Source organism: Somniosus microcephalus, chromosome 10 (assembly GCF_052327205.1).
Source record: "Somniosus microcephalus isolate GS21.2 chromosome 10, FLI_Smic_1.0, whole genome shotgun sequence".
Lineage (NCBI taxonomy): Eukaryota > Metazoa > Chordata > Chondrichthyes > Squaliformes > Somniosidae > Somniosus > Somniosus microcephalus.
In genome coordinates, this window is record NC_140996.1 from 52,749,514 (window position 1) to 52,775,575 (window position 26,062).

The following is a 26,062-nucleotide window of genomic DNA, read 5'->3' on the forward strand; positions in this document are numbered from 1 at the left end:
GACGCCGGGGAGGGGATGAAGTGGGATACCAGCCTGAAGGTGTGTGCGGTCCAATACACCCCGACCCCAGTCAATGCCACTGAGCTTGTGCCCCGCCCAGGGCACAGGCAGCGAGGTTATCCAGGGAAGGGTGCCCCACCACCACCAAGGGACCAGGGAATTGGTTGGTACTATCCCCACCGATCAGATGCTGTACCAGGGGGTACACTACGTGGTAGCCTCCGTGATTTTAAATCTCACGGAGGTACATTTACCGGAGTGGTGCCCCAAAGAAACAGAGCAGCTATACCAGGCCCTATTAAAGGACATGTTCAAGAAGTTTTACGAGTTCGATTTCTCCCACGTGGACAAAACCAAACTGTACACCACACACCGAGGCAGGGAGGCAAAGAAGGTGTGTATGGAATGATGTTTTTACTGCGTTTAATACTGGGTCCTCTGTCATCAACAGTTTAGATGACATAGAGCTGCAGACCCAGATAAACGGCTTAAAAACACAGCTAAAGAAGATATTACTGGATGAGAACAAGGTAGTGGGCTCGGAGTTGCATGAAGACCAGGCCATGATGGTCTATTTAAAGGAAATCATAGCCGAGTTGGAAAAGCACGCAAAGACAGTAAATGCTCTCATAAGGGAGGAGAGAAATGCTTCTGACCAGGCTGCGCAGAATGAGGTGTGCGTGCTATACAGGGCGTGGTTACTGGGCGAGGGCCGCAGTAATCTGGAGGATTTAAAACAGGGTTTAGTCCCCTCCTGGATTAGCAACAAGCACCTCGCAGCCCTCCACCATTTTGAGAATGCATTAAGCCTGTGCCAACTCCAGCTAGCCTCCGAAGCCTATCCAGTCCCCATGGATTGTAGACGGTCCAACCACACAATCATGGGAGTAGTAGTTAGAATGCCGGTCATGGGTAGGACAGCCCGACCCGCACCGGTATACAGGGTGGAGAACATTGGAGTCATTCAAGGGGGTGCACACATTCGTTTCACAGTGGTCCCGCCTTACGTGATAAAGTGGGAGCATGCTATGACAGGTACTGACCTCTCAGGGTGCCGGAGCCGGGGAGCACACATAATCCTGTGTCCCCAGCACTTGAATGCCTATTCAAAACCGCAGTGTGGGTTCAGAGCTGCTGGCGTGAAACCTACAAATTGTACCATGGAGGCAATGACACAAGGCCATGCTCCCCTGCAGGTAGCATATATAGGAGGTGGGACATATTGTGTCACCACCGGCACGTCCCACTACCAGCATGGACAGCATAGCTGGTGTACGGTTAGTGACAGCAGTTTCTGTTTTAAATCCGAGGCAGAAGTTCAAGTGACGCAGGAGCGAATTGCCCCATTCCTGAACCCTCCACTTTTCACCTCACTGTGAAGGACAATTTTACGAATTTGCAAAAGTATGTAGCGCACTTTGACTATGAAATTCCCCCTCTCCCTGATCACCTTACAAAATACTCAAAGCCGTTATAGTTTCGCAGAGACATTTTTACACTCTAGAGCAGAAAACAGTAGAAATAGGGACTAAGATATTGGATATTGTGATTCCACCCTGGTGGGACATTTTCAATAACATAGAGGTCCCTTCGTGGATCAGACTGGCTTCCCACATTCTCATGGTTTGCCAGTTAGGGATAGTGTTATATTTAGTTTGCCTTCAATGTAAGGGAAAAGGTCAGTGGTCAGAATTCTGAAACCAGAGGATCTGGAAGGAACATTATGTAAAGGTGGAGGGAGATACGCCTGTTTAATTCTTTTTCCCTGTATTTTTGATTAAAGGATTGTTGTTTTTTTTGTGTTTGTTGTTTTTAATAAAGGTTTTTCTGTTGTTTTTTTGCGACGCGTTTAATAAAGATGTGTGTGTACCAAGTGGTGCAGGGGTGTCCGACCCCCTCCGTGCTTGGATGTGTGTAAAGCCTGTAATTTTATCCTAGATATGCTTATGTACACTACATTTTCGCGGCATGGGGAGTGCATGTGTCATGGGTATATTAGATAGGTAATTACAGGGGAAGGTTGACTATGGAGGGTCAGAAAAATTTTGCTCACCTTATAAGAATGATACTTCAAGCAAGTTTTAGTATCACAGGGAGGAGTGTAAGATTTGCAAAATTTCTACATTTCCCCAAAGGTTATTATTAAAAAAAAGGGACCCTGCCTGGACATTAAAAAAAAGGGTACCCAAGATGGTGTCCGCGCCTCGTGGCCAAAAGCCTGTAAGATTTTAAAAGCTTGGACTCTGCGGCGCAGGCAGCTTGTGGAGAATTCGGAACCAAAGCTACAGTTTCTGTGAAGAGAGACTTTTGCATTTTGAAAACCAGACAGGACTTTGAATATATATTAGGCCAAATCGGAGACAGATCAAAACCCAGTTAGACCTATACTTAAGGCCATCAAGCAGTTTGCATAAATAATCATGAACAGCTTAAGGAAGCCATCGAGGCTGGACAGGCCCATTAAGATGTACTAATAATAAAACAAGTCGATAATCAGGCCAGTAGATGCGATTACCGGCCATCTAAAAACAGTTAGTTTAGATTGCTACCATTATTTAAAATAGCCCGCCAAGATTGGGACAAAGAACTAACCTGATTTGGCGTGCAGATAAGGGCCATCCGAAGGAGTATAACTGAAGGCCCCGGGTAGCAATCTCTCTCTTCTTCTTCTTGCTCCTCACCCTCTTGGCTGCTGCTCTTCCCCCGTCCCACGCTTACCCCCTGGCCTCTGCCCGTGTCTTTCCCCATTCCATCAGGAACGCCCGGCATTGCACCGGGCGGACACGAACAAACCAGGCCAGGCGAGGCGGGACGTGACGAGGCGAGGAGGCGAGACGATTTGGGAAGATGAACGGGAAGACGATTGAAGAAAAACTTTAAATAATCGGGCCTTCAATCCAGCCGACCTGTGACTATCTTCATACAAGCTTCAACTGCCGACCGAGGAAGAGGAACCATCATCCCTGCGAGGTAAAGTACCCAAGCAGAGGATTTAACTTTGGGGTACTCGTACCTGGACAACGCCCTTGCAGCACCCCGAGACCACGTGACGATGGCAGGCTCCAGAGAGCACAAAGAGCGAACCCCAAACACCACCGCTGTTTTGAATTCAGCAGATCTTTGATTGGTGAGCATGAATTCTGGCCTCTCATAGCTTAATCTAGTTAGGTATAGGGGGTTGCATAATGATAAGGGGATTGTTAAGATAATTGTTTTCGCTCGATGTGCCGTTCGTTCCCCATTCCCTGTATAAGTATAGTTATTTGTATTTGCCTGTAATTTTATACTAGTAACTTCTCGTAAGACTGTGTTAATTTTCTGTTTAATAAAATCTTGGTTTTGCTTACATCCAAACCACCTGTCTACTCGAGTCTTTTCTGTAACGCCGTCTGTACCTAAGTCCGGTGTCTAGAACCCAGGGGCGTGGGAGCAATTCGAACCACTCACAAACAGTCAGGGGCATAACTGACTGGGCGCACGTGCCACCCCACACCACCCCCTACACTGGGCATCCTTGGATGTCTAAATGTCTAAAAAGGAAAGGTGGAATCGTATCAAATCAAATCAAATCAACTTTTATTGTCATTGTTAGTGCACAAGTGCAGTACAACGAAATGTAGGCTTGCGGCTCCCGAGAGGGTACAATTTGGATTAGGCACTTAAACATTTCAACATACATTTGTACATATATATTAGCATAAATATGACCATAATAAAGTGCCTCGGCAGATGTGCAGGCTTTAGTGTTTATTTGTGGAGTTCAGTAGGATGACAGCCCTGGGAAAGAAGCTGTTCCTAAATCTGGTCGTACGGGTGCGAATGCATCTGTAGTGTCTTCCAGATGGTAGGAGGGCGAACAGACTGTGGCTGGGGTGGGTAGGGTCTTTGATGATGGACCGTGCCCTCCGTAGGCAGCGTTTCTGATATATATGTTCTATGGTCGGTAGCCGGGTGCCGGTAATGCATTGGGCAGTTTTGACTACCTGCTGCAGGGCTTTCCGGTCATGGGAGCTACAGCTGCCGTACCACACCGTGATACAGTTTGTCAGGATGCTCTCTATAGTGCAGCGGTAGAAGTTAGAGAGGATCGGGGGTGACAGATTACATCCCTTCAGCCTATATACAGAAAATGCTGGAAATACTCAGCAGGTTAGGTAGCATCTGTGGAGAGAGAAACAGAGTTAACGTTTCAGGTCGGTGACCCTTCATCTGAACTGGAAAAAGTTGGAGATGGAGCAAGTTTTTAAGCAAGTTTAGGGGCAGGGAAAGGGGGGAGGGGAGGAATGAACAAAAGGGAAGTTATGTGATAGGATGGAAAGCAGAAGAGTTAAGAGATAAAAGGGATGATGGTGCAAGGCAAAAGGAGATGGTAATGGGACAAGTTAATAAACAAAAGATGACTCTAGATGAAGTGTAAATGGCAATGGCAGAACGATCAACAGCTGTCATGTGAGAGAGAGAGAAAAAAAATGAAAAAAAAGATAGGGACAGAGGTAATGTTCTGAGATTGTTGAATTCGATGTTGAGTCCAGAAGGCTGTAAAGTGCCTAATTGAAAGATGAGGTGCTGTTCCTCGAGCTTACTTTGAGCTTCATTGGAGCAGTGTAAGAGGCGGAGGACGGAGAGGTCAGAGTGGGAGCGGAGCGGAGAATTAAAGTGACAGGTGACCAGAAGCTCGGGGTCACCCTTATGGACTGAACAGAGCTGTTCCGCAAAGTGGTCACCCGATCTGCGTTTGGTCTCCCCAACGTAGAGGAGAAGCATCGTGAGCAGCGAATACAGTATACTAAATTGCAAGAAGTACAAGTAAATCCAAGTGGGGTGGAAGAGTTCTGGTTGGGAGGAAGTCTGGGTTTCCCTGAACATGGTTTATTTTCAACAGGATCCCTGCCCGGAAGCCAGCCTGATTGACAGGCTTGGCTCCCTTTCGGGTGGGGAACGCTGCAGCAGAGGCAGCAGCCCAGGAGCAGGCAAGTTCGTATTGTGGGGAAAGGGGGTGTGGGTACAGTGTGGTTTGGGAGGGCCATGGGATGATCGCAGGGGTCAGTGATCATTGGGGAGGCTCGTTGAACATGGGGACGGTGATATCATGGGGGGCCCGATCGGATGGGGGTTTAATCGCGGTCAGGGGGTCTGATTTCAGGAAGGAAGCAGGTTAGCTTGGGAGGCAGGGAGGAAGCACATGTGTTCCTCCTGGCCCACAAGCACTTACCTCATCCATGCAGCAGTCCTCGCCTCCCTTTTGCTGCCGGGTTTCCCAAGGCCTGGGAAACACGACCGGCCAGGGTTAAACCTGGAAGAGAGATAAAATCTGAGGCACGCATCCTCATTAAAATATTTAAATGACCAAACCACCTCCCATCCTGCCTCTAGTAAAACAGGGAGTGGGAGAATTCAAGATGAGGTTGGGTTCAGATTTGAGATTTAAAACATTTTTTCTTCCTACCCGACCCAAACCCACCCATTTTGGGGGGTTAAAATTCCCCTCTTGTGGCTGTTTCTCAGGCAGCATGGAGGTTGCCTACTCCCCTATGATGCAGCAGGCCTCTGAAGCCTCAAATACCCAAATAATCAAATACCCCATGGCTGGAGGATCGGCTGGGGTCAGGATTGCAGCTCTGTAGTAAGCACATATCCTTTTGCCCTTCCCACTGCACGGACATATGCCCTGTTGACAGAAAGGCAGAAAAACTAGGCTTTGATTTCTAATTCCTTCAGATTAACAAGTAAAGAGCAGAAAAGCTTTTAGGGAATTGAAAAGCTGTTAAGTATAAACACTTTGGCTCATTATGATAGATTAAATCTGTTCAGCAACCATTTGACCATATTTCTCAAACCCTTTTCTTTCCAGAATCAATTGCCTCTTAAACAATTTACAGTGATCTCTCTTGGCAACATCATCTTCAAATGTAATACATTTTGGGTTAAAAAGTTCTGCCAAATTTCTAGTTTTATTCCTTACTTCCAATTTTTCATTAATTTAGTGAATAATTTGCAAGGATCAACATTATCAATTCCCTTCTTAATCTTGAAAACTTCAATTAGAAATATTGTGATATTGTAACTGCACACTTAATGCGTATTTGTTTCTCTATCAAGAGCTAAAGATGCAATATACTGAGAAAGACAACATTTGTTCTCATCTCTAATATTCACTTTGCCACAAGAAAGAGCATTTATCTGCATTCGTGAAAATTTACTTTTGGGAAAATCTAAACTGAAATTGTGATCATTTGGCATAGTGAACACCAATGGGGTGCGAGAGTCTTCCAATTCTAGCTAATGATTCAAAAGCATTAGGAGGCATGGGAGATATAATCAATATCCCATTAGTTCTCTTAAAATTAAAAGTAACTCTGAAACCTAGTACAGTGCTATATGTTTATCAAAGCACTGCTGGATCAGTGCAGGATCTCTCACATAACAATTATTCCAAATGAAGTAAAGATTAAATTTTATGTTCCATTTTAATTTAACACGAAGTTGCCTTTATATGACAGGATGCATACTTAGACCCTATTTCCCCCCAGAGATCTGCCAACAGCTTAATAATGTTAGTAAGTTAGTGATTCACAGTTTAGCTCAGAACAAACTTGGCTGAAGCACACCATGCAGGCCAAACATTATTTTGATGAATGCACTTGAAGGAGCATAAAATGTGTTTGGCAAAACTTCTTTGGGGAAGAAGAGCAGGATGAGCTATGTGTCATTTTTATTATGATGAGATCATACACAAGGGAGGCATCTTCATGCAGTTGACGTCAATTATGTAATATTTTTGTAAACAAATGAAAAATAATTTTTAAGCATTTTTCTGATGATATAGATCCTTTAATGGCTGTTGATGACATTCAGATTGCAAGAACACCTACAGTAGAATGACGTTGGGCATCAGATAACCTCAGTGACATATGGATACTATCACTCCTTTGTTTCACAACTGGGCACCTTATCACTATAGACATGAAATTTAAATGCTGTCCCTCTATGACAGCCAGTAATACACCAATGTTTTCATGAAAATACTGATTGAAATTCACTGATGGGAAATCATTAGGGCTGTGGCAGGAAAGCAGCAAGATAGGGAGTGAAGCAAACTAGATCATAAATGTGAGCAAGTTTGTCTATTAGCTGCCTTGCTGCGTATACAATCAGAAATCAATGTTTAGTTCCCCACGAGCAATAAAACTCGACTTTATACAATGTTATCTGTTTGATTTCCCACAAGGCATTAGGTCAGATTTTCTGTTAGATTGTCAATTCTGCTTGTGAGTGGGGTTTGAAACAGCATTTTAGATGTAAATTAGGGAGTATTAGATTGGATGACGATACCTTAAGTGTCAACTTGAAGCCGAGTAGAATGTCAGCCTAATGGAATACTTCTCTTAAAGTAAATGTTCACTTACAAATTTACCCTCCAATTGGCAGTCTTGAGTCAGGATAGTTAGTGTTTTGCTTAGGGGGTCAAATTTTGGGACTCTGCCCATTATTCTGTGAAAACCGTATATCAGCACTTTTATCATATATTTCTTTACCTATGTATTTAATTTTTATTTCTTACCAATTTGAAAGTTGAGAATATGCAGCATGATGTGCCAATAAGAGATAGATAGCTGGTAGTTCGTGGGGTTTGGTGTCCTGTAGATGATCTGGGGCTTTGCTAGCATTGGAGACTAGTCCTGGGCTTTGGCAGAACTGGGATGAGGGTTCTGAGGTTTGGCAGCACTCTGGTGGGGATGCTGGGGTTTGGCACCATGGAGGGGAGCCTATGGTCTGGCACTACCATGGAGGGAGGGGGGAGGTGGGAGGAACCTGGGGCTTAGCAGCACTATGGAGGAGGAAGCTGAGGTTTCTCAGACCATGGAGTGGAATGAGGTTTGTCTTACTCGATCGCTGGTGATTTTCAGCAGTGAAGGGAGGCACAGGGTATAACTATTGGAGCATACATTGTAACTTTTGAAGGCGCCACTGTAAACATTAAATTTGGTGTTTTGTGATTGGTTCATGGAAGTGTAGCTCTATGCCTGTCTCTCTCTTCCTCTATATGGGTTTCTTTGGCTGGAATTTTCCCGTTGCCGAGTGTGTGGTTTTGGGGACAGGTCAGCAGTAAAAATGCCGGAAATAGCAAGCACGTCGGGAACCCACAGTCATCCCGCCGCCTTGCGCATTTAACTCGAGCAACTTTGAAGGCATGACATGGGCCCAATTAGCAGAGGCGGGCGACCTCATTGAAATCATTAACTGCTGGTTGAGAGACCCTTAAGAGTGATTTTAACACCAGGTTCTGAGTTAAGCTTCAGGAGCACGGGATTCACGGAGGTCGGGTACCTCGCCTGTGAAGGGGAGGCGGAAGCTCAGTAGCCATTGACAAGTTCATTCATTGACAGCTGGGAAAAGCACATAAATACTGTGGCCCAGAAATTCAGGTCTCCACGGGTGAGTACGCACGGGGTACTCACCCGTAGGCCGAATGGAAGTGCTGGTTTTCTGCATGCACTGTGCATGCGCGGGAAACCGGCACTTCCGATCCTCTGAACGAAGGGGTTCAGAGATTGAATGCGTGCGCAGGAGAGGCTGTGCGTGCACTTTGAACTTCGTTTTTTTTTGCAGGTTTTCCTGGGATCGTAAGCCTGCAGTATTTAGAAATGTAAAAAGCAGGCATAAGGCCTGCTTTTTACAAGGTAAGTGGTCAATTAATTAAAATTAAAACATTTTTTCCACAGGTTTATTATTTTTAAATACTTTAAAGCAAGGTAAGTTTATTTTTAGTCCCATTAGAATATAAAAAAAAAAATTCAAAAATTTAAATTATTGTTTAAAATAGTTATTTAATGTAATTTATAGTTTCTTTAAAAAGAGTGATTTAAAAAAAAAATTATTTGAAGGTTTACTGCTATTTTGGGGCCGTAGTATTTATAAGTTTTGACAGGTCTTCCTGTCAATCTTATGAATGGGCTTTTCCCTCCTCCGATTGGCTGCCCACGACCCACGTGATCCCAGGGGACGCATCGCACTAACTGCGCCCCTGGGACACGCAAGCACAGTGCACCGGCAGCTGGGCCAGGCCCCGGAGCGGAATTCCACGGGGCCTACAGCTCAACTGCCGGCGCGCAAGGTAAGTGCAGGTCGGGGGCTTGCACCCGCGGGATGCCCCCGACCTGAATTTCTGGGCCTGTAACATTACACCTCATTACTTGCCTCATGGAAAGGCTCTTGCTCACTCCATTTTGTCCACAAATTTCGGTGTCTCCAGCTTGCAGGTCATTTTTGAAATCTCGGAAGCCACTCTTACCGCATTGCTTACTCACTATCACAACATTGAGGGATTGGGCCTCTGATCTCCACTTTACCTGCCATCGACTATATCAGCATGGGTGTCGCTTATACTCTCTCACCTTTGTTCTCAGAATCGGACCAAGAGGAGCCCCACCACCAACAACACAAGCATCAGCAGGAACAACCACAGCAGCAGCCTTCTCCTCAATGACCTGATGCTCCACAGGAGAGAGGGGTCTCCACAGGGCTGCAGTGTGCCAGAGGCTACACCCCCAACACAGGATATACAGGCAGAGGATGAGCTTCCTCAACATGACTGAGCAGCAGTGCCAAATGAGGCCAGGTCTTCATAAACATTTGTAGCTTGCTGGAACAAGACCTGCTGCCCAGAGGTCCTGGTGGACACTCCTTACCAGTGGTTGTCAAAATCACCACCACACTCAACTTCTTCACCTCAAGCTCCTTCCAGGGATCTGGGGAAGCACGTGGGGCTCTGACTGAGGGGGAGGCGATGGAGGAGAAGTGGGAGCACTTTGAGAAGTGCCCCCATTTCCATGTCCCTTCTCACCATCATCCCTCTCATGGGCCACCCACACTTCCTTGCTAGCAAGGTTCTGGCGAGCACCTTGCTACACAGCAGTGGGGCAATGAACACACAAGCCTACGTTTACGTCCCTGCTTGAGAGGAGGTCTATAAGCGTCTGCCATCTGTTGTCCACAGCAAGCATGTGCTCATGTGACTGGCACATTTGCTGCTCCTTGCAAGTGGCCATCCTTTCCATGGAAGAGCGCATTGTCGCCATCATCTGCAACATGGTGGTGCGCATGTTGGAGATGGACTCCTCCTTTCTCTGATCATTTGCAAACATCACGGCTGCAAAAATTGCCAGAGTCTCATGCAATTGTTGCTGCCCCTCCAAGATCACCCTCTTTCTCGATGGCCCCCGAGGCTCAGCATCTGCGTTGCAGCTCAGCAGAGCTTGGAGCATCCTGCGCTCGCTGGCAAGGAGTCACCACTGCTGTCCCTGTCAACACCACCTGCTCTTGCTCACTTGTGAATTGTGAGACACCAGGTGACAACTCTATGACGCAAAGGACCCACTGAGGTGCGCGTATCTGCGCTGTTGCTGGCTGCGCTTGGATCTGTCGACGCTGCACCCTCAGAAAATGGAGCTTCCTCTGAGGAGTCATCTTCCTCCTCTGGCTGGACAATGGGCGTGGTGGCGGCGGGCAATTAATGGGCCCGTGGGAGTGTAAAGAGATGAATTAGAAGTGTTATAATAAGAATGGTTAACGTTACCATTATGCACATGATGACATTTCACTGTCTGCTGACATCAGTCGCCATATGAGTGATTGTTGTATATCACGTGGCTTTATGAGATGTGATTTTGTCACCAGGTTGCTGGGATGCCCCTCTCTCTCTCTCTCTCTCTCTCTCGCTTCTGAGATCTCCAGAGCCCCCTCCTCTGTTGCTGTTAGGTGAAGTATGGAGGGCCACCTCTGGTTCTCTCCCTCTCTCTGTTATTCTGGGCTCTTTTCTCCTGCAAGGAGGGAAAGAAGAGAAATTTGAGTGAGAGTGATGGAATGAATCTAAAGAATGGATGGGTTACATCTGCAGAGGGTGACAATGAGGGAGTGGGGTGTCAATGCCAAATCCCCTCCTTCTGTGGTGTAACTTGCTATGATTGCATTAGGATGCGGGTGAGTGTGAGATGGGGATATGAGTAGGTACACAGACAGAGAGGGATGGGTGCACCTGCAAGGTAGGTTGGTGTGAGAAGTGATATGCAGGAGTAGGCTTGGAAATGTAAGGTTCTCAAAATTCCCACATTCCCCCAAGGTTATTAATAAAAGGGACCCTGTATGGACATTTTAAAAAGGGTACCCAAAAGATGGCGTCCGCACCTCGTGACCAAAAGCCTGTAAGATTTTACAAGCTTGGACTCTGCAGCACAGAGCAGGCAGTTTGGGGAAATCGAAACTTAAAATGCATTTCTGTGAAAAGGACTTTGTGTTTGAAAAGCCAGACAGCTAGGCAAACATTGAATATGCATTTCGTCAGATCAAAACAGATCAACCCAGTTAGGCCTAAGCATAAGGCCATTAGTTTGTCCGCATAAATAATCGGAAACAGCTTAAGGAAACCACCAAAGCTGCACAGGCCGATTAAAATGCATTAATGACAATACAGACAGCCCGGACATCGGGGCCATTAGGTGCGATAAACGGCCATCTAAAGCCAGTTAACTTAGATTGGTATAATCATTTAAAACAGCCCGCCAAAAGTTGGACAATAGACTGACCTGATTTGGCGCGCAGATAAGGGTTTTCAATGGGAGGATAATTATAGGCCCATTGGTAGCCACGTTGCTTGCTTGCGCGCTCTCTTCCTCCTGTGCTTGCCACCTAGCCACTGTCTGTGGCTTCCCCAAATTCATCAGGGATGCCGGCACAGCACCAGGCGAAAGCGGGCAGACCAGGCCAGGCCGGGCCAGGCGACGAGATGAGATGAGATGAAATCAGACGAGATGATTTCGAAGAAGATTGAAGAACGCTTCGAATAATCGGGCCTTCAATCCAGCCGACCTTTGACTATCTTCATGCAACATTCAACCGCCACCCGGAGAGAAGAACCATCATCGCTGCGAGGTAAATTACCCAAGCAAAGACTTTAATCTCGGGGTAATTTACCGGGACAACACCCTTGCCACGCCCTGAGACCACGTGATGACGGCAAGCTCCAGAGAGCCCAAAGAGCGAACCCCAAAACCCCACAACCATTATAACTCAGCAGATTTTGACTTGGTGAGCATGAATTCCTGGCCCCTCATAGCTTAATCCAGTTAGGTATTATAAGTGGGTTAAGGGTTAAGGGATTTTGCTAATTTGTGTTGTTCCCTCAATGTGCCGTGTGTTACCCATTCCCATTTGAGTATATTCTTTTGATAAGCTTGTAACTACATAGTGACTTTTTCCAGTATTTGTAATTCTTACTTCTGTTTTAATAAAATCTTGGTTTTGTCACATCCAAACCACTTGTCTACTCGTTTTCTGTATCGCCGCCTGTACCTAAGTCCGGTGTCGAGTACCCAGGGGTGCGGGAGCAATTTCAACCGCTCACAGGCAGTCAGGGGCACAACTGACTGGGCACACGCCACCCCCTACAGGAAGGCAGAGCGATGGGGATGTGATGAAAGCCACAGCAGGATGAAGGTGAGTGTGGTATGTAAGGGGTTTTAGATCGCAGAGGTTTCTCTCTCTAGAGGCCTCTCTCTCTTGCACAGTAAAACCTTGAGTGGTTCGACCCACTCGCGCCTTAGGTTCTAGATACTGGACTTGGATGCAGGAACTACAATGTAGAGAATACTCGATAGGCCAGGTTTAATGGAAACAAAATGGAATTTTATTGCATAGAGAAACACAAATCAAATGCAAGTCAATGAAATGTACATGGGAGGGAAAAACAAATTCATAATACAATACTAACTGAGATAGATACAGGCATATTATACTTTACAAAAGTCATCATGAAATGGGGAAACACACGGAACATCGAGGGACAACAACTCATAGTTAAAATTATCCCTTAAATGCCCACCCCCTAAGCCTATCTAGATCAGATTGTGAGGGGCCAGAAACATGCTCACCAATCCAGTTAGGAACTGCAAGAGTTTTTGAAACAGGTCTGCGTTTTGATCCTTTCAGGCATCCTGTCTCCACGTGATCGTTGGGCTGTAGGAGCAGCGGGCTGCTCAGGCTGATGGCTCTTCTGCTTCAGCAAGGTGAGCGGACACTCAACTCGTTCACAGCTCGTTTTTCTCAGTGCTTCGGCCAACGATGTGGTAGGACGTTTTGTCCTCTCTTCTTCTCCTTGATTTTCTCCTCGTTTTGCAGCGGCCCCGGGGTTTTTGGTCGATGATCTCCCGATGAATACCCCGGAGGCCAAACGCAAAACTCGAACCATCTTCTTGACTCGGGAATGGCTGAGGCTTTCCCGCTACCGATTCTTTCTCTTGCTACGAGGTTTTAGCATGCTCGTTTTTCCTGAAGCATCTACCAGCTTCCTTATGGATCTTCGATGGATCCCCAATGTCATTGACTTTCTGGGTGCTCAATTCTTCAACCAGCAGTCCTGTCTTTCCCCGGGATACCCAATTATACTCCCAATCGAGGCCTTATCTCCCGCCAAATCAATGTTAGTCTTTGTTTAACTTTTGGTGGGCTTGTATCACAACGGGGTAGTTATTATATTTAAACTGCTTTCGGGATTGCCGGTGATGGCCATCTCTGGTCTGGAATGACCTTGTATTGTTTTGAATGTCTTCTTGATGTCTTTAATGGGCCTTTGATGCTCCCCTTATGAATATAAAACTGTTTCCCTTTGTCTGGGTAAACATGTAGATGGCCTTTATCTACAAGCCGATCTGACTGGATCTGCATCCAAGCCATATGTATGTGGTTCTGTCTGGTTTCGTTTTCTCCGAAACGGCCTTCCAGAACTTACTTTGGGCTGAATCCACAAAGCTGTCTGGGGACTGCAGGAACCATTTTAAGGTGTTCAAAAAGCTAGTCACGGGGTCTGGTGGCCATTATGTGTGTCCCTTTTCTGGGCTTTTTTAAAACAGTCTTTAAAAGTAAAGGCCTCTTCTGCCAAAGGACCCTTATCTGACAATATTAATTTTGCGAATCTTACAGGTATTGCACTCACCTTCCCTACCTCATGAGATCATTGAAGCATTTTCTGCACTGTATCCAATTTCTCCTCACCACATCCCTGCTGCTGACCTCCTTAGCTATATCCAGCCAAGCTCTTTTTGGTTATTGTGGAGGTCTCCTTTGCCTATTAGCAGGGAAGAGGACCTCCCTGCTTGCTCTGACTGTCTCCACTAGAGTATGCAGCGATGAGACTGAAAAGCGTGGTGCAGCCCTCTGACTTTGGCTATCCATCCTTGCTACTTTATACGAGTACTGTGGTCTTTGTTTGTCAGGTTCCACTCTTCTCTAGCAACCTTCAAGTGAGTTGAGAGCAAGGCTGCTTTAAATATCAGCACTGAAAATGAGTCATCAATGATGTCATCAGATCTGCACCATATAATAGGGCTGGGAAACGCGCATGAGTCTTTCAATTGCTGCCATTAAGTTAAAGTCGCACTGAGCAAAGCGCTGCTCAGAGCATTGTGTTCCCAACCCGTTACGCAGCCCGCACACACCCAACCTGGCTCAAAGGTGTAAAGTCCAGCCTTTGTGTCCCTGATTCTGTCTCTCTCTTTCTCCCTCTGTCTCACAGTTGTCAGTAATTAGAATGTTTACATTTTCCAATTATGAACAAAAATGTGTGATAATTAAAGCTTCTGTTTCCTTTCAAAATTCAATTCATTTGTTTAAAAAAAACTCAAAATATAATGGGGAAAGAATCTGTCTGTATGTATCTTCATTTACCTTTCTGTCCGTCTCATTTTTCTCTGCCTTTTTCCCTCCGAATCATGGGTGTTAGTATTTAAAATATTTATATTTTCTCACTGTCAACAAAACACAAATGATAATCAGGTGATTAAATGTTTCATGGTTACTTTCAAAATTTAATTAAGGAAAGCACTTTGTCTAGTGGAAACTCAGCTTAATACACTTTCTGAAATTTATAGCGTATTTATAATTCAAACACCAATTATAACTATAACGCTTGTGTTATACCATAGTCTATCATGTTTTTCTCTTTCTCTATCTGTCTGCCTCTTTTATACAAGCACACACACATACAGAGCCATGGTTTAAAAAAAATCTCAATATAAATTCTATCTAATTAAAGCTTTTAAAATGTGTTTTTTATTTTTTCTTCAAATAATTTTGAAAAACAACCATACAGGCTTTTTTGGAGGCTGAGGGAGAAGCATTCTATCATTTTGATGGCTTAAATTCTATTGATGCATTCTGTGAAGTTGTAAAAATTCCATATCCTCAAACAGCAGGAACTGCCTTCAGTTGTTCAGTGTCACCACTCTGGACAAAAATAATGGTGCAGAAATTCCGATCCCTACGGATGTGTACGCGCTGTGTACTTACCCGTAGGGACATCAGAAATGCCAGATTCAGGCATGCACTGCGCATGCGCTGGAAACCGATATTTCCAATCTCTCAAGAAAGCTCTTGACAGATCCTCCGGCTGCCCTGAAGAAGGGCCTCTGGAGGTGCAGAGTTCCATTTTTTGGAGACCCTCCGCCTGCAGAAAACACTTACAATTCTTGTGCCTGGTAAAAGCAGGTGTAAGGCCTGCTTTTACCAGGATAAGAGTTGAAAAAAGTTTTTAAAAAAATTCCACTGATTTATCATTTAAAAACATTTTAAAGCAAGGTAAGTTTATTTTTAGCCCCATTAAAAACTTCAATTATTTTTTTCAAAAAATTAAATTTTTGTTTAAAATACTTAGGGCTAGATTTTCAGTTGCTAGCGCCAGCAGTTAGCGCCTTAAGAGAAGTGATTTTCGGGCGCTATGCGTGTAGCGCCCGTGCGCAGCGCTGTTTGCGCCCCGCCCCAAATTAAGTTGCCCGTTAGCGCCGGCGCAAAGTTTAGCGCCCGGCCGGATGCGCGCGCAGAAAATGACATCACATCCTCGTGCAACGCCCTTTGGCCGCCCCGATTCCAAACTTCAGTCGGACCGCCCCATTGTGCGGCTGGCGGCCGGAGCGTTTGGAAAAAGGAACGCAACACAACCAGTGCGGGCCCCGGGGGGTGCAAATTAAAGGGGACGTGCTCTCCAGTATAAAGGCCAGCCTTTTTTCAGAAAACACTCTTGTGCAACGCATTTCTGGAGACACAACAAGGAGGATAGCTAACTGGTTTCAAGCAGCAAGAGCTCAGGTATTTTTGGACTCAGGCCAGAGCGCTGCAAGTGGCCTTTTGGAAATTTGAGTGTTTGCCAGGATTTGATGGGGGTTGCATGGGGTGCCAACGCGGAGCTGCAGCTCCATGTCCGTAGGGCTCGCAGATGCATTGTGAGAGGGGCAGCCCTGGCTGGAGGCAGAGGGGGCTACAGGCGTCGGCCACGTAGGCCTTACCCAGTCAGACTATACCGCCAGCAGCGCTCCTACCTAAACGTGAGTGCCGCGCGATGTGTTAAAAGGCTCCGATTCCGAAAGGAGGTGATTGCAGAGATCTGCCACCTGCTTCGCCGAGATCTGCGGCCAAAGCTCAGGTGCAGGACGTCTCTGTCGGTGGAAGTGAAGGTGACGGTGGCATTGAACTTCTATGCCACCGGCTCCTTCCAATACGCTGCTGGGGACATAGCAAACATCTCCCAGTACGGCGCGCATCGCTGCATCCGCCAGGTGACTGAAGCACTGTTCAGAAGGAGAAGCCAATTCATCTCCTTCCCCATGGCCCTGGAGAGCCAGCATCAGCGCGCATTGGGATTTTCCAGACTCGGGGAATTCCCCTTGGTGCAGGGCGCCATTGACTGTACGCATGTGGCTTTGCGGGCCCCTCTGGAGCATGGCGAGCAGTATCGCAACAGGAAGGGCTACCATTCTCTGAATGTGCAGCTGGTGTGTGACCACAAGCAGCACATCATGGCAGTCAATGCCAGCTTCCCAGGCAGCAGCCACGATGCCTTTATCCTGCGGCAGAGTACTGTGCATGACATGTTCCAGGCACAGCCTCCCCCAGGAGGATGGCTACTCGGGGACAAAGGCTATCCTTTGTGCACCTGGCTCACGACCCCGCTCCGCGCGCCCAGGACCGCTGCTGAAGAGGCCTACAACGAGAGCCATCAAACCACCCGCAACATCATCGAGCAAACTATTGGGGTCCTCAAGCAGCGGTTCCGCTGCCTTGATCGCTCCGGAGGAGCTCTCCAGTATTCGCCGGACCGGGTCTCCCAATTTGTGGTGGTTTGCTGCATGCTACACAACCTGGCTATCCGCAGGACTCCGGCACTGCCACCTGACGTTGGACCAGCACCTCAGGAGGAGGAGCAGGAGGAGCATGAGGAGGAGGAGGAGGAGGAGCAGGAGTACGTTCCCAGGAGGGAGCGACCAGGGCCAAGGGCCGCACGACGCCACCTTATTACACGGTACTTCTAAGCCCCCTGTCAGGGAATGGCCAGGGGCCATGAGGGAAGATGAATGCAGCCGCTCCGCAAGCCCTCAGCCGGCGAAGCCAACAAACACTAAGAAGAACAACCATGGAGACTGCATGAATAAAGATAATTATTTATTACACAAAAATGAAAAGCCCTTCCCACATGAATCCCCAAAAACAATAAACGGGCCCCACAAAAAGCCCAACAAACGACTCACTCCCACAAACTGGGGAGGAGTCACTCCACATTTCTTCAAACCGGGCCTCAACGTCGGCCTAACGCAAAAAATAAGCCCTCCAACAACACAACCATGGGCAAAATAAAGATGGCCACCGCCATATAAAAGGAAAGCTGGCCACACCCTCTACTGAGTAGCCCGCGAGGGCGAGACCTTGCCCAGCCTTTTGCCTCCCCTGCCCGGCCTGCTGCTCCTTCGCAAGCTCTGCCCAGTGGCTGATGCGAGGCTGGGGGAAGGCGCCTGAGGCTCAGATGCCCTTCCGCCAGATGCCGCTGGGGGGCGGCCTACACGGCGTTTGGGCCTCGAGGGGCCGTCTGCTGAGTGGCGCACCTGAGCCTGGCCACCATCAGCTGCAGCCGCTTGCCCTTGACGCCCCAGTGGGGGAATGGCGGCGACGGATGGCGCAATGTGGGCCAGCTGGCGTCTGGGATGCGCTGGCTGGTGCTGTGGCGCGGTGGCACTCGGCCGGGCCCGCACTGCAGGATCCGCAACAATCAGCCGAGGGGCGGCTTGCTGGGATGGTCCAGCGCGGCGGCTGCCCTGGCGATGCCTGCCTGAGACAGCGCGTGTGGCAGCAGTGAGTGCCCCTGTTGTCCTGGTGTGCGCCCGCATCACATCCGCCAGGGTCTTGACAGCATCAGTCAGCATGCGGCCACTCGCGGCAGTTGCTGCCCCGAACTCGCGCACACTGGTCGCCAGCGACTCGATGGCCTCAGGCATGCGCCCCACCACGCTCATGAGCTCCGTGTGGCGCCGGTCCGAATCCTCAGCCATCTTATCCAGCTTCCGCACCTCCTCCGAGGTGAAGGTGTCCGGGCTGGAGTCGCGACTCTCCCGCTGGGGAGGAGGGGGCCGAACTAGGGGACCCTTGCCACGTTGGTGGCGGCGAGTGTGCCGATCAGCAGCACTCCCCTCTGATCCTTGCCCCCTTTGGGGGGAAGGCCGCGGGCCACGCGCACGGCTCCTGGGTGGCTGGACACCACTGGTCCCAGAAGCTGCATTGCCCTGCGACAGTTCCTCCAGGCACTCGTCCAGTGAGGAGGTGTCAAGCATTTCCTCCTCTCCTGCGGGACGTGACTGTTCCCCCGATGGTCCGGCTTGCTCCTCCTCCTCCTCCTGCTCGGAGGTGCTGTCACTGGCAGCTTCAGGGTCCTGGTCATCACCAGCTGAAAGCAGGAATGCACAAGAGTAGCTTCAGAGTGAGGAGACGGCGTCAGCGAGGGAGTTAGGACTGGTGGCATTCAGCGCATTGGTGGGACAGTGGCAAAGGAGGTAGCTCGGATGGGCCAGTGCGACGCGAGAGGGCCAAAAGGCGAGGGCCTTACCATTGCCGGGCAGTGGAGGGTCGGCTACTCCGCACGCTGTGGGGACAAGCACACGGGCTCCCATGAGCACACACACGCGCTCCTCCAGCCGAGTGAGCTTCTGCAGCTTGGCGCGGCCACCCCTGGCACGGGCCTGGCGATTAAAGGCTACTTTAGCCTGCAAGAGAAAGGACGGGCTGTAAGTGCGCAGTGTAGCCCTGATGTAGTGTGCACTGCCTCCCATGGTGGAATAGCTTGGCCAGAGTGAAGCCCTGATGTAGTGTGCACTGCCTCCCATGGTGGAATAGCTTGGCCAGAGTGAAGCCCTGATGTAGTGTGCACTGCCTCCCATGGTGGAATAGCTTGGCCAGAGTGAAGCCCTGATGTGGTGTGCACTGCCTCCCATGGTGGAATAGCTTGGCCAGCGTGAAGCCCTGATGTAGTGTGCACTGCCTCCCATGGTGGAATAGCTTGGCCAGAGTGAAGCCCTGATGTAGTGTGCACTGCCTCCCATGGTGGAATAGCTTGGCTAGAGTGAAGCCCTGATGTAGTGTGCACTGCCTCCCATGGTGGAATAGCTTGGACAGAGTGAAGCCCTGATGTAGTGTGCACAGCCTCCCATGTTGGAATAGCTTGGCCAGAGTGTAGAGTGCCGAATGGCCAATTGATGCTCATGACTGTCCCAATGCTGCTGGCTGAGGGCTGGCCAATAGGACTTTCAGCTCCCTTTGCCCATCATGTCAGGTGTGCATGCAAGAATGAGGAGGAGACTGGAAAGGGTACTCACCCTGACAATCCTGGTCAGGTCGTTGTATTTTTTACGACATTGTTTGTGGGTCCTGGGGGCATCGCCGGTGAACGTCACCCTCTGGGCGATCTGCTTCCAGGCTTTGGTGTAGTCGTGGTGGGTTGGATTCCTCCCACTCTCTGAGAACAAGATCTTGCGCCTCACCTCCAGAGCTGTGACCATTATGTCCAGATCACCCTCTGAGAAGCGCAGGGCACGCTGACGGGCCTTCTCTGGCGTTGCCATGACTCCCTGGGGCTGAGCAGCAGTGTTGAGGCCTCTTTGCAAGGCTGCAGTGTGCAGGGCGTGGCAGCAGACCAATTAGTCCCTTCCCCCTTTAAGAGCTGGTCGGCGCCACGGGGTCTGCTGTCAGTCCAAAAATGACCGCACCCGCGCTGCGCCCCGCCTGGGCGCTATCCCTCTGGACCGCCGGCTTAGCGCCTAAAGATAGTAGTGGAACGCCTCTTTTAGTACTCCACCAACCTCTTAGGGCGAAGCCACTGAATTTCCGGCAACGGGGCGCTACTTTGGGGCGGGCGCTAACTTCGGGCGGGCGCTAAGGTTAGCGCCCCAAAACTGCCTATACTGAAAATCTAGCCCTTAATTTATTGTAATTTAAAGTCATTTTAAAAATGTGACGTATTTTTTTAAATGTATTTAAAGTTTTACTATGTTTTGCGGGTGATCTCTATTCATATATTTTATAGGTCTTCCTGTCAAATGTATAAAGGGAGATTCCCTTCTCTGATTGGCTCCCCATGGCCCACGTGATCCCAGGGATGCTGCGAACCGCCTGTGCCTCTGGGATACATGGGCCCTGCACACTGACAGTTTGGAGAGGCCCAGCAACGGAACTCTGCGCCTCCCGGGAGTCCTCCGGTCCAAGCGCAGATTTTTCCAGATCGCAGACCTCCGCCCGCGGGAGACCTGCGATTGGAATTTCTGGGCCATTAGGTCTAAGCCCAGGCTTTTGGGGATGCTGATGCATTCAAGGAAGAACAATTCAATGGATAAATGGCATTATGTCATGAAATATGTACTGGATGTTTCAGTTACCATTAAAAATGCTGAATGATTCTTTTTTCCAAAAAGCATTTGAGTTATATTTCATACACAAATTATGATGAAAAATATTTACATCAAGTTTCCCATTAGAAATGTTTATATAGGGAGTTTCCATTCTAAATGTTGATATAAAAGTGTTATAGGAAGTAAAGTGGATTGAAAGTTTGTCCCGTATACAAAACTTTTAATAACACACTAGAGGATTCCCTGCAGCATTACTCTCTGTACATCACAAGACAGTTAACTTTCTCAATAATGTGCATTGTGTTTATGCTACTGTTTCTCTCTGTCTCTCTCTTTGCAGTTTCCTTTTCAATGGAAGGTAGTTAGTGGTATAGCAATATGGGAAAGGAGTTAATTAAATTGTAGGCCTCATTTTCAGTGATAGGTGCAGAGAAAATGTGGGCTACAGTGTTTAATAGCTCCTTTGAGATCACCTGCTCCCTCACAATGTCCCTATTGGTTTCCTGTAGAGCGTTGTTGCCATTGCCTGCCATACCGCTTCTTCTTCACAGAACAGGCTTCACAGAATATTCTCCTGGTCCCAGCTTCCCTTTTGTTCTATTGTTTCCCATACCCTTTGCTATTATGTTTCTCGTTACTCCAATTTGTCTCCCTGCAGAATTATTGTTCACTTGTCACCTCATAAGACATGCTCTGCTCTCCCTTTCTCTCTTGCCAATATATTTCTCTCACTCTGTCTCTGATCTTTATGGGGATGAATTGTCACACCAATAACTTTCATCCACAAGGAAAGAAAAGAGAGACTTAGAAGCACAATAGGCAGACAGGGACAGATATAGTAACATTAACATGACATACACAGGTGAGAGATATAACTTTTCTGTGACTTAGTGTTCAATGCTACAAGAAATCCTATAGTATCCTCTACTACTAACAAGAGAACAGGCCATCTTAGATTTGGTAATGAATAATAAGCCTGAATTAGTCAAGAATCTAATAGTAAAGGAACATCTAGCTAACACTGACCATATATGATACAATTCAATATTAGGTTTAAGAGGGAGAAGGATGCGTCGCAAACTAAGATTTTAAATTTAGATAAGGCTGATTTTGGAGGGATGAGGCAGGAATTGACCACAATAGATTGGGTAGAACTATTAACAGATAAAATTACAGATGAACAGTGGGAGGTGTTCAAAAATGTATTGGATAGAATACAAGACATTTACATACCCCTAAAGGGCAAGAGCTCTATGTATGTAATTAAACAACCTTGGTCATCAAGTGAAATGAGAGATAGTATAAAAATAAAAGAAAAGGCTTATACGAAGGCAAAGAACAGTAGAAATCCCATGGACTGGGAGAGTTATAAAGAACAGCAAAGGGATACAGAGAAAGTGCTAGGAGCTGCACAAAGGGAATACTAGAAAAAGTTGCAAAGATTGTCAAGGAAAACACAAAAAGTTTTTACAAATTTATTAAGAGAAAGACAGTGGCTAAGAGTAATGTGGGACACTTAATAATAGACGCAAGTGATATTGTAATTGGAAATCAGGAAATGGCAAACTTGCTAATAGCTACTTTATATCGGTCGTCACAGTAAAGGATGTAGATAAAGTACCAGAGATAATAGGAACACTAAAATTCAATCAAGGGGGGGAACAAACTAAACTCAAAATAAGGAAAAAAATGGTGATGGAGAAACTAATGTGATTAAAGATAAACAAATCTCCAGGACCTGATGGTTTCCACACCAGGGTATTAAGAGAAGTAGGTGAGGAAATTGTTGATGCATTAGTCATGATCTTCCAAAACTCTCGATTCAGGAATTGTCCCCTTAGATTGGAAAACTGCCAATATCACTTCATTATTTAAGAAGGGTAGAAGAGATAAACCCAGAAATTATGGCCTATTACTTTAACGACAGTGGGGAAGGCACTAGAATTTGTTACTAAGGAAAAAGTGACTGAGCGTTTGGACAAATATGAGCGGATCAAAGAGAGCGAGCATGGATTTGTAAAGGGTAAGTCATGTCTAATGAACCTAGTTGAATTTTTTGAGGAGGTACCTAATGTGGTAGATAAGGGAGTGTCTATGGATGTTATTTATATGGACTTCCAGAAGGTATTCAACAATGTTCCACATCAAGACTGTTAACAAAAATGAGAGCACATGGAATTGGAGGCAACCTATTGACATGGGTAGGAAATTGGTTAGGAGTAGGAGACAGGGAATTGGTTAGGAGTAGGAGACAGGGAATTGGTTAGGAGTAGGGTTAATCAGTCTGTATTCAAAGTAGCACTATATTTATAAATGACTTAGATGACAAAGTAGAGAGCCGTATATCTATGTTTGCTGACGACATCAAGTCAGGTAGCACAGTAAATAGTGTAGATGGGGACAGAAAGTTGCAAAGGGACATTGATAGATTAAGTGAATGGGCAAAACTGCGGCTGATGGAGTTCAATGTGGGAAAGTGTGAGGTCATCCACTTTGGACCTAAGAAAGATAGATCAGAGTATTTTCTAAATGGCGAGGAGCGAGGAACAGACAGGAGCAGAGAGATTTAGGGATCCAAGTACAGAAATCACTAAAAACTAGCGGACAGGTACAAAAAAATAATTAAAAAACAAATGGGATGTTGGTCTTTATCTCAAGGGGGGTGGAAGTTATATTGTAGCTGTACAAAGATCCAGTTAGACCCCATCTGGAGTATTGCATTTGGTTCTGGGTAATGCACCTCAGGAAGGATATATTGGCCGAGGGGTTGCAGCACAGCTTCACCAGAATAATAACGGGGATGAAAGGGTTAAATTATGAGGACAGGTTGCATAAAGTAGACTTGTATTCCCTTCAGTACAGAAGATTAAGGGATGATCTAATTGAGCTATTTAAAATGATTAAAGAATTTGAAAGGGTAGACAGAGAGAAACTGTTTCCTCTGGCGGGAGAGGCCAGAACAAGGGGGCATAACTTTAAAACTAGAGCTAGGCCATTCAGACGTGATGTCAGAAAGCACTTTCTCACACAAAGAGTCGTGGAAATCTGAAACTTTCTCCCCCAAAAAGCTGCTGAGGCTCGGTCAATTGGCAATTTCAAAACTGAGATTGATAGATTTTTGTTAGGCAAGGGTATTGAGAGATAGCTGAAATACAGATCAGCCATGACCTAATTGAATGGCACAACAGGCTCGAGGGGTCATCATCCCATGGCAGCTGGCTCCCGGCATGAAGCTACTGCTGGTTACATCTTTGGAGGGTGCTCCTAGGCAGCCTGCTGTCCTCTCCCACATTAACTTTGCAAGGTGCTCTGAGCAAGATCATTGGAGACCTGGGGTGTGGTACTGTTCTGATTGGCTTCGTCCTCATCATCCTCTTCACCATCACCTTCCTCCTGTTATGCCGCCGATTGCTGTGGTGGGTCTGCAGCGAGTGTAAAAGGCAATAATGGATGGGCATCACCCACTTGGGATTATGGAGATGCCGAAGAGGGTGGAAGGCTGTGGTCAAGTGGTGCACAGGCTGAAAATTCATTTGAAAAGCTGCACAAATATTTGATGCTGTCACAGCTGCTTGCTGCAGTTTTACACCAATGCATACACAGGAAACTTCTGTGTATCTCCTGGTAGGTCCCAGTGGTGGATGTAACACTTCAATGGAAAAGGAAATCTGGTGAGTTGTAAAATGGGTGGCCGATTCACTAGCATCACTTTGTTGTTAACAGCTAAAGTTACTCCCTTTATAATTTTTATTATTTGTTCCTGGGATGGGGATGTCACTGGCAAAGCAAGCATTTATTGCCCATCACGAACTGCCCTTGAGAAGGTGGTGGTGAGCCGTCTTCTTGAACCGCTGCAGTCCTTGTGGTGAAGGTACTCCCACAGTGCTGTGAGGGAGGGAGTTCCAGGATTTTGACCCAGCGACGATGAAAAAATGGTGATATATTTCCAAGTCAGGATGGTGTGTGACTTGGTGGGAAATTTGCAGGTGATGGTTTTCTTATGCGCCTGCTGCCCTTGTCCTTCTAAGTGGGAGAGGACACAGGTTTGGAAGGAGCTGTCAGAGAAGCCTTGGCAAGTTGCTGCAGTGCATCTTGTAGATGTACACACTGCAGCCATGGTACACTGGTGGTGGAGGGAGTGAATGTTTAAGGTGGTGAATGGGGTGTTATTCAAATGGGCTGCTTTGTCCTGGATGATGTCGAGTTTCTTGAGTGTTGTTGGAGCTGCACTCATCCAGGCAAGTGGAGAGTATTCCATCACACTCCTGACTTGTGCCTTGTAGATAGTGAAAAGGCATTGGGGAGTCAGGAGGTGAGATACTCGCCACAGAATACGCAGCTTCTGACCTGCTCTTGTTATCACAGTATTTATGTGGCTGGTTGTGGTAAACCACTTTTATCGTTCACTATCGTTACACTATGGTTATCACTGTTTATATCGTTACACTATGGTTATCACTGTTTACACTGTTGTATCACTACACAAGGTCACCTCTTGTCACGCTGTTATACCTGGGCTGACCACAGCTGACTCCGCCCATGGCTCCGCCTGCTTGCCCAGGTATAAAGGTGGTCGACTGGCTGGTATTCCTCCTTGTTGGACCTGATCACCCACGAGGGTGGGCTCTGTCATTTAGCCAATAAAAACCTATAGTTACTATCTTAACTCGTCGCTTTTCATTGGATGAATTGATAGGTATATCAATTTTATTGGCAAAATTTTGAAATGAGTGGACCGGAGCAGCCAAACAACCAGCCAAACGGCCAGCTACAACAGCCACAGCAGCCGGCCTGGCTGCGAGCCCTCCGACCGCCGTACTTGGATCTAAACCCACAGGCAGCGAACTCAGCCCTCGACTTCAAACACTGGCTGAGCTGTTTCGAATCCTACCTGGGAGAATCCGGCGTGCCTCCGGGATCCAAACTAAGAGTTCTGACCGCCCAAGTGAGCCCTAAAGTATTTGCATTCATCCAGGACCTTACTACATACGAGGGCGCCCTCAATCTGCTGAAAGAGCAGTACCGGAGCCCGGTAAATTCTATGTATGCCAGACATCTCCTAAGATCCCGCTCGCAACAGCCAGGAGAGTCTGTAGATGAATTTTTACGGGCGCTACAAACACTCGGCAGGGACTGTGACTTTAAAGCTGTAACGGCGGCAGAAAATACTGAAGGGAATATCCGCGATGCCTTCGTGAAAGGCCTTCGGTCCGACTACTCACGGCAAAGACTGCTCGAATCAAAGGACCTCGACCTGAATACAACTGCAGCCCTCGCTCGCTCTCTGGAAGTGGCCCATCGGGACCTCGAGGCGTATTCCAGGCACTGTGCTGCGCGACCCTGGGACTCGG